A 6,809-nucleotide genomic window follows, 5' to 3' on the forward strand; every position below is an offset into this window, starting at 1 on the left:
TACATTAATATTCCTTTCAAGAAATTGCGCTTAATCTAGTGTATACATTTATTCGTTTACAAGAAACGATTATCATTTCAAACATTTCCATGTCGATTTGCCGGACTGTTGCTTGCCAATCTTTTCTTCGAAACAATACTTGAATTCTGAATTCAAGACTCGCTTTTCAAATTTGAGTTTCTTTTTATTCAAACTGAAACCGCGAATTTGCGTCACTGAAACTGTAACAAACCGAGTTTGTTTTGAAAACACGCGTTACGACCGGCAATCGGGTGCTCGTATGCTCCTCGGTCACCTTTGTATCCGCGTGCATCGCCCTCAGAGCCGTAGCTTGCGTTTCTAGCGCCCGAAGCGATTTGAAAATTTCGTATTACATACATTATGAGCATTACATTAAAAATAAAATAAGTATTCAGTAACTACAAAATATCATATTATTTAATGTAATCATTTTTTATCTTTTTAATTATTGTTACTAATTTATGCATTTAAAATTGTGTAAATTAATTAAAAATAATATAACAATTTTTATTACATGTTCCTTTTTAAATGTATAACATTTATTTATCGACCAATGTAACTCCAATAGTTTCGACAAAAAAGATTAATTTTTTACCAAGAAATACGAGTATTCAATAAAATACAAAAATTTTCAACTGAAAAACATCACTTTTCAACGGAACATAGAATAGTTAAATTTGTAGTTAAAAGAAATTAATTTCTAATCAAAAACAAAAAGAATTTTCTACAAAAAAGGAAATTTTTCAACAAACAAAAATTTTTGGACTAAATTGATAAATCATCAAAGAAAAAAAAAACTAAATTTTTAACAAGGTAATTCCACTTTTAACCAGGGAAGGTGAAGAATCGTTAAAGTTCTTTGAAATCGCTTAAATTATTGAAATTAATAGAAATTTCCTTAGAACGTTTTACAACTTCCTTAAATATTTAAAATCTAAAATCGCTTGAAATTTTTCAAAGCTCTTGAAAATTTTTTGCAATTTTAAAAATACCCTAATATATTTTGAATCCTTTAAAATCTTATACTAAATTATCGAAATCAATTGAAAATTCTTTAGAATCTATTCAAATATCCTGAGATATATGAAATCCTTGAAAATCTCATATTAAATTACTGTAATCAATGGAAAATTCCTTGGAACCTTTTAAAATACACTAAAGTATTTCGAAAACTTTAAATTCTATTGAAACACCTGGACATCTTTTAAACATTTCTAAAATACTTTGGAATTTTTTAAATAACCCTCATAAAATTGTTAAAATTTGTTGAAATTCCTTTAAATTATAAAAATGAATTGAAAATTCCTTGACATCTTTTCAAACAACATCAAATATTTAAGATCCTTTAAAATCTTTCAAATTTCTTGAAAACTTTTTAAGCTCCTGAAAATTCCTTGAAATATTAAAAATACCCTAAAATATTTCAAACCGTTTCAAATCTTTTACGAGATTATTTAAATCAATGAAAAATTCCCTGGAATCTATTATAATATCCTACAATATATCAAATCTTTCAAAATCTCATATTAAATTACCGTAATCAATTGAAAATTCCTTGGAATCTATTAAAATTCTCTCCAATGTTTCAAATCCTTCCAAATCTTTTGAAATACTCACTTTTTTAAAAATTTCTAATGCAGTTTGAAATTTTTGTAAATAAACCTTCTAAAATTTGTTTAATTCTTTCAAACTCTTTTAAATTCTTTTGAATTAGAAAAAAATTTGTAAATTCCTTGACATATTTTAAAACATCCTCAAATATTTAAAATCCTTAAAGATCTTTTGAAATCTCTTGAAATTTGGATTATTTTAAATGACCCTTCTAAAACTCTTTTAATTCTTTGAAATTCCCTTAAATTATAAAATAAATTGAAAATTCCTTGAAATATTTTTAAAATACCCTCGAATATTTAAAATCTTTGAAAATATTTTGAAATCTTTTGTAATTTGTTAAAACTTCCGATTAAAGTTTAGAAAACAGAAAAATTTCAAAACTTTAAATATTGAAATGTTTGTAGATTAGAGTTTTGAACAAGGGGTCCATAAAAATTCAAAGTTGATTAAATCTTTCAAAATTTAATTTTTACAAATTTCAACTATGAAATAAGAATGATTTTCAAATCGATGGGATTAAATTTTTCAAATTTTGAATTGAAAACTTGGGAGTTTATTTACAAAAAATAAGTAAGCACAAATAAATGGAAAGCATGTAGAATTTGAAAGTACGTTTTTAAAAAAAATGTATATAATTTTATAATTATATAGAAAAATCGTTTTAGAAATAGTTAAAATTTAACTCGAGTAGTTTCTATTAAAACTTTAATTTAATATTTTGACTAATCTACAAACATTTAAATTTTTAACCTTTTGAAATTTTTCTGTTTTCTAAATTTCAGTCTGAAATAATTTCATTTACAGATTGTCGAAATGAAAAACATACATTTCAATTTTGAAGGCTTTTGATTTATTTAAGATTATTAATTTTTATAAAAAAATTACAAGTTTAAAATTCCAAATTAAGACTTGAATCATATCGAGTTGGAAAGAATTACATTTTGAAAGCTTTAACCAGCTTTCAACTTTACTGATCCCATTTTCAAAACCCTAATCTACAAAAGTTTCAATATTTAACGTTTTGAAATTTTTCTTTTTTCTAAATTTCATTTTGAAGTTTTAAAAATTTCAAGATATTTCAAAAGATGTGAGATAATTGAGGGTGTTTGAAAAGATGTCAAGGAATTTTCAATTTTTTTCTAATTTAAAGGAATTTCAAACAATTCAAAACATTTTAGAAGGGTTATTTAACAAAATTCCAAAGTACTTCAGAAATCTCAAAAAAAAGTTCTAGGTATTTGAAAAGATTTTGATGGATTTGAGAGAATTTCTAGAGATTTCAAGGAATTTTTTATTGATTACGGCAATTTAATATGAGACGTTGAAAGTTTTGATATATATTAGGATAATTAAATAGATTCCAATGAATTCTCAATTGATTTCAAAATTTAAAAAAAAACCCCAAGCGATTTTAAAGAATTTTAAAGGATCTTAAATATTTGAGGATGTTTAAAAAGATGTCAAGTAATTTTCAATTCATTTTTCAAAGAATTAAAAACATTTTTAAAGGGTTATTTAACAACATTCCAAGGTACTTCAGAAATCTTTAAAAAAAAGTTCTAGGTATTTCAAAATATTTTAAAGGATTTGAGAAAATTTCTAGAGATTTCAAGGAATTTTTAATTGATTTCAATAACCTAGTATGCGATTTTAAAAGATTTAAAATATTTAAGTTTCTTTTTTTAATTTCAAGCAATTTTCAAGAGCTTTACAAGATTCCAAACGATTTGAAAGGATTTTAAAGGATCTTAAATATTTAAGGCTGTTTAAAAAATTCCAAAGAATTTTGTATGAATTTCAAAAATTTAAAACGATTTAGAAGAATGTTAACGTTTTTTTCCCCATCTTTTCTGGTTAAAAGTGGAACTATTTTGTTAAAAATTTAGTGGTGGTCTTCTATTTATATCTCGATCCCTATTTTAAAGAGATTGAAGAAATTGGCGATTTGAACGTTTCGCGTGATACTTAATTTCATGCATGCGTCGATTTCGAGGTTATGTTTTTCTGGTGTATATTATATGGATATTATTCCTATTATATCTGATTAAAAGTTTGTCATAAGGACAACCGCAGGATTTCGCCGGGAGCGGGTGCTAATCTGAAAAAGTGCACCCGATCCCAGCGAAATCGCGGTAAAATTTCAGCCACAACCACGTCTCACGACCATGAGATAGGTGGTTACAGTCTGTAATTGAATCAATACGACGATCCGGCAAAAGTCTCGTGCACCCTGAGGACACGGAGCGACCTTAGGATGACCGACTTCTGCATTTTTCCCGCAAGTGTTCTAGCATATTGTTCACACGCAGGGATGATTTTCAGGCTACTAACCAGTGAAAGCTTGGCACCTACAAGAGCGCCGATGATAAGGACCATTAGTTTGACAGAATATTCCGGGTGCAATCGTCGCAACTCCCTTATGAGGTATCCATACCTCTCTTTCTTTTCATTCTATTTGGCTATGATTTTTTTGTCAGCTGGCGCCGAAAATTCGATAACGAACAGGGTTCGCTTATCAAAGTCAAGAAGAACCATGTCAGGTATCGACTGTGCAACAGAAACAATTGTCGAGAATATATAGTTCCAGTATATGCGGCACTTCACATTTTCGACAATTGACTCGATTTTCCTAGGAGCATTCAGAGAAGCGATATTAAGGTGAAAGCCGTATGAGTGACAGAGATAGTAATAAAGCAAACTTAGTTCCGCATTGTGCCTCTGGATGTAGGTTGTTTCCGCATGAGTTGGACAACTGGATAGTATGTGTACCAAATTCTCGGGGTGTGCATGACACGCCCTGCAGCTTATCTATCGGAGTGAGTACTCGAGATAGATAAGATTTGATGCATTTTGCTCACCCCTAATACTGAAGTTAAGTCCGAGTGTTTCAGCAGCCTCCTCCGCTGCTTTATACAGAAACGCTCCTTTGCCCACTTCTTCGTGCTTTCTGACCATTTTAAGACGAGGGTCTCTTCCATTTGCGACTATATGTGCTGTACCCCGAATGATCCTATTGCGAAGAGATTCGAAATTCAATATTCCGCGACTACCTTGACTGCGTGCGATGTAGAGTTGCGGAACAGATGCATGCTTCTGTTTATGTACATAACCTTTCGTTTCCCGAGATCAAGGGATCAGAGCTCGTTCTTCGTCCGTGCTGCCACCCCAAATAAATAGAGTATTACCGGGACAAGAAGCATGTCCGTTGCATATATTTTGTTTCTCGCCGAAAGTTCGGAAGATCAAATCTGCCAGATTAGACGTTTTTATATGCTTCGGAGATTATCCTTTATAGATGCCACATCCTGAATTCGGCTATGTTGCACGCCCAGGTATGCATAAGTCTCTCCAGCGCAAAGGTGCCGTGTAGCGCTTCTATCGACGAGCTCAGGGTCTTTAGGGATGCCATTAAGTTTTACTCGCTTCAAATAAACCTTAGCGCATTTGTGTAACCCAAATTCCATTCCTATTTCCTTCGTCTATCGTTTAACAGTCCCTATAGCTAGATGTAGCTGCTCTTTGTTCTTAACATAAATCTTAATATCGTCCATATAAAATACAAGAGTGACCTTGACCTTTCGATCTACAGGTTTGCCGAAAAAGTACCAGTCGGAATGGCGAAGTGCTAGAGATAGTGGCCATAATGTGAGGCAAAAGAGGAGTGGGCTCATGGTGTCGCACTGAAAGACACCTCTCTGAAAGGTGACCTTGTTAGTTGTCTCACGATTTTTTACAGTGAGACAGAAAATCTGGTTTTCCAAAGCGGCATCAATCTCTCTATGCACCTGACGATTTGCGGATGATCCTATAACCTTTCCAAAAGACAGATGATAAGTCTATGGAAGGTCGAATCAAAAGCTTTCCGGTAATCATTCCAGGCCATCGATAGATCACGCTGGTTGTATGCTGCATCGTTGCAGACACATCTATCGATGTGCAGGTTCTCCCGACATCCTGCTACGCCTTTCTATAAGCCGCGTTCTTCATAGATTTCTTTCCACACAGGTTCAATTTCCCGAACAATCCTATCATTTAGGATAGCTGTGAATATCTTATAAAGTGTATTCAGACAAGTGATTGGCCTATAATTCTTCGGATCAACCGGAGGGTCTTGGTAGAGTCGAGATGGGTCACAGAAAAAATCTGCATCTTCATCCAATAGTGGTGATGGTTTTGCTTTGGGGCGCTTGGCTAGTGGTTTTGTCTTCTTTAGTGTTGGCTTCTTCGGTGCTAGTTTCTTCGCTGCTGCTTCTTTCTTTGCTGCTGCTTTCTCCTTCAAAACAGCAATGTTTTCAGGAGAAGTCAGCTCGCCACTCTGCATCTACTTTCGGCCACGTTTCGACGGTTTTTTTGTGGTAACGGTGGCTTGCAATGGGCCAATTTCATCTTAAATCAATGAGAAAGTGGTGGCAGCTGACAAAGCTGATTCTGATCGAGATGTGGATGGTTCAGATGTTGACGGTTCAGATGTGACCACTTCTTCTTCCCGACCGACATTAGTCTGTTCAAAAATAATACGCCGCTGTTTATCTTGATCGATATCAGCCTCAGCCGCAACTGCCTCAGCATTTTTTCAACGACTTGGACAAAATCAGCATCAGTGAAGATATCGGAATTGAATGGAGAAATTTCCGTTGCACACACAAGCACAGCAATGTGCCGTATTTCCGAAAAATAGCTGTCCTATTTGGAGTTCACATTGCTAAAAATAAAAATAAATGAAGAAAAACACCAGTTAAATGGTAAATAAACACTTTATGCTGACAAAAATGACGATATTTGATCGTAGTATACGCTTTCAATTGTATACACTGGGAAAAGCAAAGTATCTCACGACTAAGCCAACCAAACGATGAGGCCACTATGAGGATGACAACAACAAAAATTTTACAACCGTATATTGGCATAATTTAATGTCGCATCAAAAAATATGAGGAAAACACTTAATTCTAATGCATTCCACTTACCTTTTTCAATTGATTCACTCGAAAAAATGGCACTTTACAAAAAAAAAAGTGTTTTTACTCCATTTTTGCACACGATATTCGCAACTGATGCAATAATGCGCGCATCCACTTCGGTGTGGGCACGAACGCTGACTCAGGACAAGAGAAATTCGGGAGTAGTTGGGTCGGCCATTTTTATATTACACGACAGATAAAATCGACTGTCTC

The 6,809-nt window shown here is 32.8% G+C and overlaps 1 protein-coding gene across 1 annotated transcript in view; it reads left to right on the top strand.

The window, feature by feature from the left end:
- Window positions 1-6,809, top strand: part of LOC117175534 — a 301,601-nt gene that overhangs the window by 215,001 nt on the left and 79,791 nt on the right. The gene's annotated exons all lie outside the window — the stretch shown is intronic.

This window comes from Belonocnema kinseyi, chromosome 6 (assembly GCF_010883055.1).
Source record: "Belonocnema kinseyi isolate 2016_QV_RU_SX_M_011 chromosome 6, B_treatae_v1, whole genome shotgun sequence".
In the NCBI taxonomy this organism is placed as follows: Eukaryota; Metazoa; Arthropoda; class Insecta; order Hymenoptera; family Cynipidae; genus Belonocnema; species Belonocnema kinseyi.